General features: G+C 41.7%; 1 protein-coding gene across 42 annotated transcripts in view; it reads right to left on the bottom strand.

Moving 5' to 3' along the window:
- MAP4K4 (mitogen-activated protein kinase kinase kinase kinase 4) overlaps positions 1–15,428 on the bottom strand; it is a 198,302-nt gene that overhangs the window by 125,788 nt on the left and 57,086 nt on the right. The window contains exon 3 of one of the 42 annotated variants that reach the window (XM_045827879.1): positions 9,817–9,844. The exons of the other annotated variants lie outside the window; for them this stretch is intronic. The gene's annotated coding sequence lies outside the window, so the exon portion shown is untranslated. The remainder of the gene's footprint in view (positions 1–9,816; positions 9,845–15,428) is intronic. 42 annotated transcript variants of the gene reach the window in all.

Genomic DNA, 15,428 nt, shown 5'->3' with positions numbered 1-15,428 from the left:
AGAAAAGCATACCCACTTTATAGAAAGGATGTGGTAGTTCCATGAGTTTAGAAAACTAGCTCAAGGTCACACAGCTAGTAAGAAAGAGAGAGATGGAATTCTCACTAAGGGATCAGCAGATTTCCTCATAGGCCACAGCAATTTAAAGTTAAGGTCTGCATTCCAGAATCTGCTCACATCCCACTCAGTAATTGATAGCAGCAGTTGGGTGGAAGTGAGGACATAAAAGCTGATGAGAAACAAGCATCTGGTCATCAGGGTTGCTAGATCCCTTCATACAAGTATACCCACTTTCCTGCCTAACCCCTAGGGCACAGGGATGCTGCCAGTGGGCTGCTTTATGAAAGCCCTCTCCTCTCTACTCTTCCCAACCCTACCTCTACTTTTTAGTCAACCTGACTGGTTCCAGAGCCTCAGGTGTTGAAACCAAGGTACCCTGAGAAATCTGAGAGTTGCCAAGTAATCACCCAAAAATGCTGCTGCTACCCCCACAGATACTACTATCCAGGGCCCACCCTGCAGAACTCCTGAGAATGTTATTAGGGTCTAGGCAAAGCCTGAGGCTATCAGTATGAAAGGGCAAGACTCAGAAAATGATGTAAGGGAGAGAGAACTAAGATTTCACAACTGCCTAGGGAATCAGAAGCCAATATGGAATAAAGGAACTTGAGCTCTCACAAATCTGTGCAATTGCCTAATTAACTCTAGCTTTTAAGATCCTTAACTGAGAATGGGAGGAGAAATGCCCAGCACCAATCTTTCTTCCCAGGGATATAAACCTCTGCTTTGTGGCTTAGCCCAAATCCACCTGTTCCCTTTCCTCAATCCCCTGATGAGACAACATCTGTCAATGGACTTGCTGCTCCAGGAAGCTACTCTTCAGCCTATAGCCACAGGCACTCAGAATTACACTACGGAACTAGCTAAAAAGTCAGCAGTAAATGGAAACTCTTCAAGCCACAAATGCACCAAAATTTGCCTTCTTAAGATAAATTCAGGATATTAAAAGTGAAAAGAAATGGTGTTTATCTGAGTAAATTGCTCACTCTTCCACTAAGCTGGTTTATGACCTTCAATGAGTCACTTAACTTCTCAAGACCTTGGCTACCTCACTATAAAATGTCCTGGCTCTGAGGTCTGCCCCTAAAGCCAGCATTTTGATTTACCAGGTACTGATATAAAAGGGACAAAAGTATAAGTCTGTGCCCTCATTTGAAGAGGGGTACACAAGCAATAAACAAGTGAATACATTTGCTTTTGTTAGAAATACTTTCTGACTTTTTTTTATAGCTACAGGGAAAACCTGGCAGAAAAGGCAGTGCTGGGAAGGGGAGGTTGCTATTTTATACTAGGTGGTCAGAGAGGCCTCTCCGATACCCTGTCATTTGGACAGAGAGCAAGGGAGGTGATGAATGGTTTGCCTTTCAGGACCTTGTGAGCCTGAATTAACCTGCACAGAAATACTCACAGGCACTGCAGGGCAGGCTGCATGCCCCCACCACCTTGGCCAGGGCATTATCTTCTGAGGTTTGTAGGCAACATGGTGGTTCTAGGAAAGCTGCAGCAATGGTGACATGCTCCACTCCCTCAGGTCAGCAGCAAACAGTGTCCCAAGGATGTCCCTCTGTAGTGTACCTCTGAAAAAAGGACCTCCCAGCACACATCACAAGTAGGAACTGTTCTCTGGACAGCCAAGCCAGTGCCAACACTGACTTATTTCCTTGTGCAAAGTTCAAACTTGGGTTATAGAGAGGACTGCAGAAGCAAAACCAGAGGCACTGGTTAAAAATGTCTCCAGATTTCTCCATTTATCATCTGACTACACAGCTTCTCTTCATCAGAGCTCATCCTCAACGTTGAGTTCTGAGGTCTTTACTGGCAGAGCCCAGCTGGGATTGTCTAACCAAGCACTGAAAACAATCTCCTTTTTTTCTATAAGGACAATAGTCAGAGAGAAAACAAATAGTTTTCATTGAAAAATAAATCCCTAAATTTATGGTGCATATCACTGCATATTATTTTTTGATGTGTAGCTATCTGGGCTGTGAGGTTACAAAATTCGAAGACTGACTAGCTAACAAGAGCCTATGACTAGAGCCATACTAAAAATAGCCTCTGCACGTTGTCTTGTTATGGTTGCACTTCTACCATGTCAGGCTACCCTGGCATCTCACTAAGGCAATTCTTGCAGTTCTATGGCCAGAAACCACTCTCTAATTGCTAATAAAAAACAAAGTTCCTTTCCCTGATAATTCACGGACTAAACGGGACATTGCATTTCCTATGGTGGAGAGTGTGTGTGTGTGTGTGTGTGTGTGTGTGTGTGTGGCGGGGGGAGGGGGAGGGTGGTTCTCTTTTTTAATGGAACATTCCAAAAAGTAGGAGGGTGCAAAATTTCTAAAACCCAGATTTTTAGTTTCTCTTGGAAAACAGATTTGTTAAAGCTGGGTCCGTAGGCCCAAGGAAAGACTGTCTAGAGCTGACCTGAGCAGAGGCTGCCAGAACTCTTGAGTAATGTTTCCAATGGCCTCACTACTCAGAATGCTCACCTATGTGTGTGCTGGGGGAGTTAGGGCAGGGGTCCTTGACCAGAGGTGGTGGCAGTGGCTCTTCATCCATAGCTGACAATCATTGACCGGCAGAGATTTGTATTGTTGCTGGGTGTTTTGTTTGTTTCGTTGGTAATTATATATGCTTGGGCCTCACCCATATCTATCAGATCAAAATTCCTAGGAATGAGGAATATTTTATAATCTCCCCTAAATAATTAAAAATAACTGCAATTATGGCCCCATGAGGAATAATATCAGAAAGACTCTAGCATGTACCTCCAAAGCATTCCTAATAAAATATAAAAAGCTCTCTCCTAAAAACCAGAACTGTAGAGCACGTTATAATTAGTCAATATTGCACCATAGCTAATAACTGCATGACTGTTATCTCCCAGACTTGTAAAATAGGCAGCTGTGGCCCTGTCAGCATGGGAAAAGCCCAAATAGCAGATGCCTCATAACCCTCCAACAAAAACACCAACTGATAAGCAGCTAAATAAGTGCCCTGACTTCTTCCCCCTTCTCTGGGGTGACCATGTTAATTTTTCACGTAAGGGTGAATGAGGCACTAATAAGACGTACACCAGGACAACAAGTGTAAGATAGGGCTGCCCTCCACCATGCTTCAAAAATTTTTGTTTTAAGGAGAAAAAAAAAACAAAAATCACCTGGATAGCAAATCACTAATTATTAGGTTCTAAGTTAGAGGCAGGAAAAGTAACACGCCCAGCACCTGACCCAGTGCCTACACACAGCAAGCACCCAGGTAAATGGTTTTTCAATGAATAATCAGGAGGCCAATGAAGACTGAATAGTGAGTGGTAGATGCTTGTGTGATGGATCAATTTAGTGATTTGTAAATACAACTTTTATGCACAATCTCAAATAGGAGGTACTGGCAAGTAGTATAGGTAGTAAACTTAGGCAGGGAGGGAGAGAAAGACTTGTCTCACCCATTGACTCAGCAGTCCTAAGCCTGGTCCAAATAAGATTGCCAGGTAATTCTGAATATCACAAGCAGGAATAGCACAGGAGGAGGGGAGTCCCTAAGACACTGTGCTGGGAAAGAGAGCCTCTGTAACAATTTCACTAAGTAGGACAAAGAGCCTTTACCAGCTGAGAAAGAAAGCCTATGTAGCTGCACATTATTCCCAAGATTTAGAAGGGGAAGAAGGTACCTAACCCCAATAGTTGGTGCACTCAGATAAGCTGAGTGCCCACTTGTAACCTTAGCTCAAGTGTATAGAACTCACTGAACAACTTTATTTCCTCTATACATGGGGTGTTCAGACTATCTGAGCGCCTGCCTATAGTTTTGTGCTCATATATGTTTCATAAATAAACTTGCTATCTCATTTCTACTATACATGTTTGTCTCTTGCTTGAATTCATCTCTTACAAGCAAGACAAGAACTGAGGAACAAGCTGGTGGACGGGGGCCTTCACTTGGGTCTCTCCCCAGTAACAGTACAACCTCCAAATCTCCCAGGTCCTCTCTCGTCAGAGACTTCCTGACAAGTCCACCAGAGCAATCCTCTGCTTCAACAGAGCATCCAGAAATAAACTCAGTGAGATACAAATTTTTCACAGGAAATACAATCAAATGGAGGAGATGAAATATGACCCATGAGCTGACTCACTTCTTCAGTGCAAAACTCTCCCCAACACGCCCTTGAGGCAGACAGGTAGGACTCTTCCTTTCCCAGGTATGGATATAGGCCAGTTGCCCCCATGAAGTTACCCTCCTAAACTGTACTTGAAAACAACATACTGCCACTTAACAACAACATCTAAGAAGCTTGAAAGCTACAGACTGATGGGGGAGTGCTGAAAAACAACTACAAAACACATGAATGTCTACAAAGTAGTTCTCCTGTGAACAACTCTCCAAGTCGACAACCAGGCCTAAGAACAGAGCCTTTATCCACTATGCAGTGGTAGTCAAGTGCAAGAGTTACCAAAGTTCTGCTTTGCAAGTCCCTAGAGTTCGGGAGTAACAAATACAGTGGATTTACTGCTACTGCCAGGTCATGCAACTACTGAGTGGTAGCACAGGGCTGCAGACTACAGGCCCTCAGTCATTTTGCTATTCTGGCTTTATATCCTCAGAAGACAGACAGAAAGGCTGCTATGAGGAACCCATCTAGCCACGTATCAATTGTTGCTCAGATGTTCTGTTTCCACAAATGGCAGCTACCCAAATTCTGCATAACATTCCAGCCCAAACCAGCCCAAATGAGCAGGAACCAGCCCAAACCAGAACAAACCAGCTGCAGGGAACTAGTAGAGCAGCAGACTCTTGCTTCCCTAATCCTCTCTTCTCCCAGTTCCAATTATTTTAAGCTGAGGGGAGGAGGTTTCATGAAGTCAGAGCCTCACACACTCCACTGGCCCCCAGTGAGACATGGGAAGGCTTTGCCCAGCCCATGTTTAGAGTTTCTTCACAGAAATTTAAAAATGAGGAAATTCCATTCACTGCCAGGCTTTTGTTAAAGTGCTCCTATCTGGATGGCCATGCCCTTAACAGTCTCCCCAAACGCATCTTTAGCTGTGTCACCTCCACAAGAGCTGATAACTTAGCAGACGTACAAAGTACTTCTGTACTCCAACCCCAATGGTAGTCAGAGCCTGGGCTAGACCAGGGTTCTAGTCAAAAGGAACTCCTTTGAAAACTCCTCAGGCATTCTAAATCCCAGGAATTCGAGTCACTGCAAGGAAAGCAACTGCCCAGAGGGAAATAGTGGCAGGGACATGCCCCACTGTGCTACCTGTGCCAGTCTCCCTGTGCCAAGTTTGGGTTCATCACCACAGGAAGCCAGTAGATTCAGCATTGTATCAAGGTGTGGTGATTTGCCAGATTCCACATTCTGAGAGGATTTCTCTCAGACATTTAAAGTGAGGAAGCGTCTAGAAAAGTGGGACACATAACCCTGGTGCCAAATGACACCACCTTAGTCATAACAACACCATTTACTGAATGCTTAACTAGAAGTCAATTCAGGCAGTTGGCGGACCCCAGAAGCGTAGGGGCAGCTGAGGGACTGGTGGCAGACCTGGGGCGCGGGAGGCAATGAACAGACCCAGTGAGGCGCGCAAGGCAGCTGGCTGTCTGCAGCCACACATTCGTGTGCAGACAAACTAAGCGAAAATGGGCAGCAACACAGACCACGCAACCCAGGGACCTAGCGCCTGCCCGGAAACAAAGCCTAAAGGCACTGACTGAAAACACCTGTGGGAGTTGAGGCCGGGAGATTCTGTCAGCCTCACAGGAGGCCTCATTGGGGAACCCACAGAGTCCGAGAAAGTACACAAACCCACCCACCCGGGAGCCAGCACCAAAAGGGCCCAAAGTCTTAGGGAGAGCAGAGCAGGCACCATTATTCCCTCTCAGACCCCATCCCCACATACAATATCACAACCCAGCAACTGGGTTGCTCCACCCTGGTGAACACTTAAGGTTCCGCCCCTCTATGTAACAGGCATGACCAGACCAAAGGAAAAAAAATAAATAAAATAAATAAAATAAAATAAAATAAAATAAAATAAATGGCTCAAACAGAGTTAAAAGCCCCAGAGCCAGTTTTTTTAAGCAACCAAGAAATAGCCAACCTATCAGATACACAGTTGAAAGCACTGGTGATCAGGATGCTCACAGAATTGGTGGACTTTGGTCATAAATTAGATGAACAAATGCAGACTACAATAAGAGAAATGAAGGAAAATGCACAGGGAACCAGTAGTGATGGAAAGAAAACTGGGTTTCAAATCAATGGAAGGGACCAGAAGGAGGAAAGGAACAACCAAACAGAAAAGAATGAAAAAACAAGAATTCAAAAAAAATGAGGAGAGGCTTAGGAACCTCCAGGACATCTTTAAACGTTCCAACATCCGAATTACAGGGATACCAGAAGGGGAAGAGGAAAAACAATAGGTGGAAAAGTTATTTGAACAAAGAATAAAGGAGAACTTCCCCAATCTGGCAAGGCAAATAGACTTCCAGGAAGTCCAGAAAGCTCAGAGAGTCCCAAAGAGGTTGGACCCAAGGAGGAACACACCAACGCACATCATAATTACATTAGCCAAGGTAAAAATGAAGGAGAGAATTCTAGAAGCAGCAAGAGATAAGGGGACAGCTACCTACAAAGGAGTTCCCACCAGACTGTCAGCTGATTTCTCAAAAGAGAACTTGCAGGCAAGAAGGGGCTGGAAAGAAGTGTTCCAAGTCATGAAAGACAAGGACCTATATCCAAGATTGCTCTATCCAGCAAAGCTTTCATTTAGAATGGAAGGGCAGATAAAGTGCTTCTTAGATAAGGCCAAGTTAAAGGAGTTCATCATCACCAAGCCCTTATTATATGAAATGTTAAAGGGACTTATCTAAGAAAAAGAAGATAAAAAATATGAACAGTAAAAAAAAAAGACATCAAACTCAGTTAGTAACAACCATACCTAAAACAAAAGCAAACTAAGCAAACAAATAGAACAGGAGCGGAACCACAGAAATGGAGATCATATGGAGGGTTAGCAACAGGGAAGTGGGAGGAGGAGAGAGGGGGAAAAGATATAGAGAATAAGTAGCATGAACAATAGGTAGAAAATAGGGGGAGGGCAGGAATAGTGTGGGAAATGTAGAAGCTAAAGAACTTATGACACATGGACATGAACTAAAGGGGGGGAATGTGGATGGGAGGGGGTGTGCAGGGTGGAGGGGAGTGAAGGGGGAAAATGGGACAATTGTAACAGCATAATCAATAAAATATATTAAAAATAAATAAATAAATAGAGTGCCATATACAATTTGGCTGGTCAATCATCCCCTCCTCTTCGTTTCAATGGAAATAGGAACTAATAATAAAGATACCACTAACACCACCCCAAAAGGGCTGGCTGACACACTTCTGGGGGCTGTGCTTCAGTGGCTCCTATAAGGCCCCCAGGCAAATCTCCCCTAAGCAGGAGCTTAGCAGGAGCTAAGATGCACACAAGAACCTTTGCCGCAACAGGTTGTGGTTTAAAGAGTTAAGCCATCTTGCTGTGAATGACCCTTAACTCTTTAAACCACAAAAGGTTGATGTAACTGTCCAAAAGTTGCATGACTGACTAAATCCACAGCAATCACCAAAATTCCTTAGTGTGTTGGCAATTTCTATAATGAGCATTGCTTGGAACAGACAACCTTTTAGACTGGAGCTTGGACATGTTTTCACTGAGTATCCTGTAGTTGTATATTTGGATTGAACAACTCACTGGATCCTTGCAAACAAAAATAAACAAAAATGTCTGACAGCCAAAAGTGGTGCACACACTTGTTAAAATCTACATCATTGTTTCATAATCAGAGTTACATACATGTACCTTAAAATGCCAACTGATCTAATTTCTCAGACTCTAGGACCTCAACAGAAAAGACAGTATAGTATCTACACCATTTTGCTAGGTCCTCCAGGGCATAAATGCACTTCCATTCTCCTTTAAGCAGCTCAATGAGAGTGTTTAGATTCAAAATGGCCAACAGCACATTTCAAAAACTGTCCTATTTCAAACAAAAATTTTCTTTGGAAAGGTATGTTATGGGGAGGGGGAACACACTGTAGAAAATTAACTAACTGTTTTAATCAAAGGCAAATTTGGGAAGGTTGTTAAGCTTAGCAAGAAAGTCAAATCATAGCTGTGCCACTGACTAGCTCTATACAATCTTGGGCAAATGGCAAAAACATCTGTAAACCTCAGGTTTAACATCTTAAAAATGAAAATAATCACAGTGCTTGCCTCATGACAGTAATTTAAAAGATTAAATGAGATAGTGTTGTATAAACATGTTCCACTCCTGGAGCTAGTGACTCCTGGCACGCATACAACATGCAACAAATACTGGCTATTTTTATTTGCATCCTTCCCTCTGCACCAAGCACAGGTCTGGCATTATTGTATAGTCTGCTGCTGCCACCAATGCCATGACTTTGAAAGGCTGTCAGTGCTCCATGCAGGTGGAGCCTGGCACCAGCAGAACTAGAACTGGTTTTCCTGAAACGAATATGGTTTCCTAAGTTTACATGGGACACTGGCTGGCAGAGATAGTGATCTGCCCATGACCAGTAAAACTCTTCGTACAGTTTGGTGGGATGAGCTTGAATTCCAACTCAACACTTTCAAGCTCATGACCATAGACAGGTAACTTTACCTTGCTCAGTCTCCATTTTTCTCTTCAACAAAATGGTAATATTACATTAGCTAAACTAATCCTTGCAGGTGAAAGCACTAGCACAGGGCCTGGCTCAGTGTACTATAAAACACCATCGTTTCTTTCCCTCCTTTATTTTGTAACTTCCTAATGTTAAGAGCCTTCTGGTATAAGAAAGATATGAGCTTGTCAATCTTGATGACCAGAAGATGGGCTGGGTGTTTTATCAGAAAATGTAAGTTGATATAAGGAGTGGCATTCTCTCCTGAGCCAAGAATAAACCAATGGGCAGCTGAACTGAGATAATGTCACCTTTCAGATAAGAACATGAATTACTGATGAACTAACTGTTCAAAAACACTGGTACACTGTGAACACAGCCTAAGAACTGTAAACTGGTGTGGCCATATGATTCCCACCCTATTTTATTTTCATTGACGTTCAAGTAATCTTTTATGCTCAGACCAGGTTTCCAATACTGTGGCATAATTTCATTTATCCTTAGGCATGTCATAAAATTTTCAATTTCAATATAAAATTAATTTCAATCTACTTTACAACCCTGGAAGGGAAATTCAGAAGGAAAAACAAACAGGGAACTAAACACCATAAAGTTTGGAAAGTACCATTCTCTAAGGAACCACCACATAACTCCCTTTCCAGACCCTGAGGTTATATATCCTATGCGGAGTGTGAGTGGACAATAAACTGTAGCGCACTGACAAGGAACAAAATAGTGCCACCTCCCCCTGTGCTGGCTCATTTGGGACCAAACTGAGGCAGAATCCAGTGTAAAAGGAAAGCAGCCCACATGTATGACACATACAGCCCACCAGTGTGACACACTGTCCATACCATAGTCAAGATCCACACGTGACTGTGTTAGAGGTTCAATAATTAAGTGTATCAAGAACAATTTAAAGGGTGCTTTTTGAATCGGTTATAAATGTGCCCACCTCTCCTCTCCTCTCCAACCCTCATTGCCCAAATTTTACCCAATTCCCTCCTAGCCCATTTTGGAGGAGCTAAGTAAGAAAGAACATTAAAAAAAAAGACACTGGAAAAAGAAAAAAGATGACTCACCTATTCCATTGACCATTTCTCCCACGTTCTACAAGTAGGAACATGAAAAAGAAAGGAATGTGCTTTGAGAAATACTCATCACAGAAGTACCAAGCCAAGGGGCTGGTGTGCACTAAGAGAGGACAAGAGTCAGAACAAACACTTTGGATGGTGTCCTAACCACAGTCCTCTTAAGTCTGACAAATGGTATCATCCTCACAACCCCTCCAAGCTATGGGTTATTTCTCAGAAATATGCTTTGCACCTGTGCTATTTAAAGACCTAAAATTACACATGAACATAACCCAGATTGCTAGGCCCAGAACCAAGAGGTTACCACTGTGCTCTTGTGATGATGAGAACTACCATGACCAAAAACCCCAGGACGGTGCAGAGGCTAGCCAGATAGTGATGCTCACATTCACACACTGATGCTGCTGACAAAGCTCTTCCCTGGTCCCCCGCCCGCCCCGCCCCCCCGACCCCATTCATCCTCAAAAGCACACAGCTCAGGTGTTTTCATCTCCACTGAAACTTAAGAGGTTGTCAAGGACCCAAAGACTCTTCGAATGAGAACCTGGCCTGTAAATGCCTAGCCCAGTCCCTCCAGCTGGTGGGTCCTTCCCACAGGCAACCAACATGGTCCACCACCCATGCAGACACTTCCCAGATAGCTGTCTAAAGACTTATAACAAGAAAACCCTTTTACCCATGTGGATTTAGAGCTCTAGAGATTGTAAACTTTTCACTCCAAAGCAAAGTTCAACACAAGTATCTCAACTTTTATGACAACCAGACAATCTCTCTGACTAGAACTATCCTTGAAGATATGAATGTTTTTCCCCAGGCTGTATGTACATCAAGCCTCAAATCAACCAAAAACATTTTTTTTTCTACAAAAAAAAATGTCTGTCATCTGAAAGCTAACTGGCCTGCCACTCAGGAAGAGGGGGTCCTTCAAAAGTGACCTGGATAGAAGTAACAAGACTGACTAGCACTGGCCAACCTGGAGAATCACAGCCACACCTGCATTATGACAATAGCTTACACAGCAGGTTCACATGTACACATACCCCGGGCACCCAACCAGAATAGCACAGCACACACAGTCAACGCCATCAGAGCTTCCAGTCTACTTCTAGTCAGCTCTATCTCCAGCTGCTTGTAGTCAGGTTCCAACTAAGGACAACTGACCTTTCTTTAAATAAAACCACTCTTGGTTTCAGCTTTGGCACTTCCTAACAGTCCCTCAATCTACATGTCACATAATCACTGATCTAGGAGTTGTTCATTTCATGCCCACTTTCACTACCCCACTACCTGTTCCATGGATTTCCTTTGAGATAGCATAGTGCCTCATACTCTGTAGGTACCCAATAAGTATTTCCTAAATAATTTAAGGGACCTTAAGGAATCACCATTCTGGTCTTTTGCCTGAGCCCTACTCTGCAGATGAGACATGTCACTCCAGGCATTAAACTATTTGTTTTCTGGATCACCAAGCTGAGACTAGGAAGCCAGTGAGAATCTCTCTCTAATTCAGGAAAGAGAAAGTGCATTTCCACAAAATTAGTATCTTTTTAAATATATTCCACTGAAAGTTTACAAACTTCTGAAGTTTTTCCTTTCTCAGGTGACTTCATGCTCTTCAACCTAGTAAGAATGTATGTATGCACAATTGTGGAACACTGAATTTTTCAAAGAAATGCTACTTCACAACTAAAAAGCTGTTATTAAAATCAGACTTTCCAACAACAACAAAAAAAAAAAACCTAGAAAGGCAACTGCCCTCCCAGCAGCAGGCATCAGTGCCAGTCCACAGAGTTTCCCAGTCTGAGGACAGGGAGGGACTACAGAGGATGACATTATCTGGATCCCATTCCCTTTGAGATTATCTTGCTGACCCTGAACTTGTCTCTTCACTTTTTATTTCTAAAAGCCAATTTCTATATTCCAAGTTCAGAGACAAAAAATGGTAAGTAGAAATTAAATGGACACATGAAAGCTCTTCAGTAAATTTGTTATCTGACAGCAATTGACTGATTTCAATCCTAAAGCAGAACAGTGGGAACGTTTTTGTTCTTATGCTTGCTTGTTTTTTAAAAGATAATTACCAGAAGCATTTGTTACTTCCATATACACAGTCAGACACATGATTTTTTAAGGTGTGTAAGTGGAAATCTATTTCAAGTGCTTCCCTGCTTTGGACAGCTTCACTTACTGTACTCTAGATGGTTCTTCGAAAGCAAAAAAGCAAGATATGTTATTTATATCCAGTACTCACCAACTTTCTCTGGAAAACCCCATAAAATACTAAAATGCTGTGTTTTACACCAAAGACTCAGGTTGTGGCTGCTCCTTTGAAATATACACACGATCTAAAAACTTACATGCACTAAAAAAAAATTAAAAGTCCTCTGCTTCTCCAAAAAATAACTACCCTGAGCTTTGACAGTACGATTAATCATCACTCCTACTTTCTCAAGTGCCTCCAAAGCATTTTCCACTAGAATCACACAATGAGGTGCCATGGGTCCAAGCAATTTACCTCCTTAGTATCTCCATCAAGCACAGCTAGTAATGAAGTGATATTTTGGGACTTTTTTGTTTGTTGGTTAGTATATTGCCTCAGACAACTTTCCTAATACTTTACCAAGGGCTTAGAAGGAAAAAAAATCCCTTGGAAGAAGGATTAGATAAGGCTGTTAGAATACAGCATTTAATCTTATGTACCATCTGAGCTGTTTAATTTGTGGTGACTTGCAGTGTATACTTTCTCTAATGAAAAAGTAGAAATATCTGTTCCTTTAAAAAAGTCTTTAATTATTCCATCCTTGCAATGCCTACCCCTGGTATGGGGAACAGATACATCACTCTCACCTTCCCAAACCCAGTAGAAAGGTACACCAGTCTTTACCAAGAATGTGTACACAAAAGCAGCCCCAAGACAAGCCTTCAGGTTTCTCTCCTGGTCTCATCCTAAACTCTCAGTTAATTCTACCTAGGATGCCAACCTCAAAATGTGTTTGAGGGGGAAAGGAGGGGACATAAGGACATAATTTTTTTATTTACCTAACATACTTGCTAATAACCCTGTAAACCTGGATTCCTCAATATTGCCTATGTTTCAGCAACATACTCCCTACACTGGAAATCTCAAGTTTCTATTAAAAAAATAGGGAAAGAAAAAAATACAAGATGAAATGGATCTAAATATCAAACTACCTAAGTCAAGAGAAGAGGGGGAAAAAAAAACTTAAGGACACAGGTCCACATTTGCCCTAAATTTTTCCCCCAAAGTTCTGTAGTGTTCACAGACGTAAAATGTAATTTAGTTTTAATCTGAATTTAAATTTCCCTAAATAAATACTTCTAGTTAAAGGCATAGTTCAAAATTTACAAGATTCCCAAAACAGCATTTGTAGATCAAGCTCTCATCCTGCAGTTAGAAAAGTAATCCCACAAAATTAACGTTCCAGAAGACAGGATATAGATGTGATTCAGCCATGAGCAGTCAGCTCTCCTGAATAAAATACACATTACTGTAAGAGATCAACAAATCAAGCCACTTCTTAAACTTAGAAAATACGAAAATAAGTTTCTCACAAGTGCTCTAAAACAATGAAAACCACATTTATTCAGTAAAAGTATCAGCACATACACTTTTATTTAAAAGGCATAAACAAGTCAAAAGACATGTCAAAAAAGAAATTTGGGATGAGAGTAGCTGACTGGCAGCAACCACATGGCAGACACACCAGGTAGGACCAATATAAGAATTCTAAAGAGCAGACCTATTTAGAAGAGAATGGGGGGTGGAAGAAGGGCAGGGGGAATAGGCAACAAGAGCAGGAAGAGGGATGTCATATAGTTTCTAGGGCTGTTTTCCAAGCTAAGAGCTCCAGAAATCAATCTAGTAGCTCACAATCAGAAAGGAAGTTTTAACCACACTTTACCATACCCTCCTCAGCTGGGCTCTTAATGACTATGGATGTTGAGTGTTTGCACATACTCTGTGCTCATAATTAGAATGTCCTTCAGACCCAAAGCTCTAAAAAGACCCCCCAGAAATGAGTGAGTGTGAGAATGTTTGTGTGTGTGCATGAACTAGCATCTGTCTGGCAGTTCAATGTAGACATACCTATAATGAGACACACAACTAGAAAAAAACAGAACTCGTGGCCCAAAGACAGCTATCTATATAATACAGAACAATACAAATTCAGGATTCACAGTCACAATATGTGGTTTCTATTACTTTTTTTTAACCTCAGGACAAACGATACTATCACTGTGTATGAGAAACTACCACAGAAAAACACTCTGCTGAAATAGTATTATTTGGCATTAAAAGAGATATGAGTAGTATAATTGGGCAGACAGGATATCTTCACTCTTTCTTTTAATATTTATCTGAATCAAACTATTTTATAATATAATCTTACTATAGACAAAATCTTTTGATACTTAAACTAGAACTACAAATCTTTAAAGGTTGCATGTGCTCTATTTCTCCTTTGAAAATAATGCAAATAAACCAAAGGAAAGCACCTTCAAACACTTTTTCAACCAAACAACTCCAATGTCACTATTATATCTATGTTCAACTCTTGATGTCCCACTATTTATTCTTGGTGTCCCACTATTTAAGTCTGCTAGGCTAACTACTCATCTGGAAAACAATATTAAAAAGGCAGTAGAGACAACAGTGGGGTGATTGAGGTGGGGAAGAGGTATAAGGGTAAGGGGATTAAATGGAGATGGAAAAAATACAGTAATTGTTTTTAAAGAGTAGGTGAAGGGATTAGCCAAATAACATATATGAACAATTTAGGGAAACAGAGAATAATGTCCTGATAGCCAGGGGGATTGGGGGTAGAGTTTGGGTGGAGGCAAGCAAAGGGGGATGGGGAAACAGGGACATCTATAATAGTTTCAACAATAAAAAATAATAAAAATAAAAAATAAAACATAGAAAACAGCCCTGACTGGTGTGGCTCAGTGGACTGAGGTGTGGCCTGCAAACCAAAGGGTTGCTGGTTCAATTCTCAGTCATGGCACATGCCTGGTTTCAGGCCAGGTCCCCAGTATGGGGGTGCGGAAGAGGCAACCACACATTGATGGTTCTCTCCCTCTCTTTCTCTTCCTTCTCCTCCTGCTAAAAATAAATAAATAAAGTCTTAAAAAAATAAAAGTAAAAGACTCCATTAAAAATAGAAAGCAAACAAAAAAGTTAGTATTGAACTATCAATAAAACGTAATTAAAATTTTCTGCCCCATTATAGATGACAAAAGAATCTGAAACTACTCTCCCCATAAAAGTTATCAGATAAACTTCTGGTGCTTAAAGAATTGCTCTCTGGGAAACTGACTACTCAGAATTAACTAATTTCCTGCCTTTTTCAAATAACTGAGGTTTGAGAGGTTCAGAATCATATGCTAACTGCACAGAAATTTTCAGCTACCCAACTTTGTTCTTAGAAGAAGAAATCAGCAAATAGCAGATGGCCAGAAAATGCCACCTGCACCTGTGTCTTCAAGTGAGGCAAGAGCCAACAGGTGGCTGTGAGGCAAGGTGAAGCCCACCTGGCCAAGACTCTGCCGTAAGTGCACTGCCACCCATTTCTCATGTA

This window comes from Phyllostomus hastatus, unplaced genomic scaffold (genome assembly GCF_019186645.2).
Source record: "Phyllostomus hastatus isolate PE091 unplaced genomic scaffold, TTU_PhHast_1.1 phas_scaffold_78, whole genome shotgun sequence".
Lineage (NCBI taxonomy): Eukaryota > Metazoa > Chordata > Mammalia > Chiroptera > Phyllostomidae > Phyllostomus > Phyllostomus hastatus.
The sequence above is the reverse complement of the archived record's forward strand: the minus strand, read 5'-3'. Positions and strand labels throughout refer to the sequence as shown.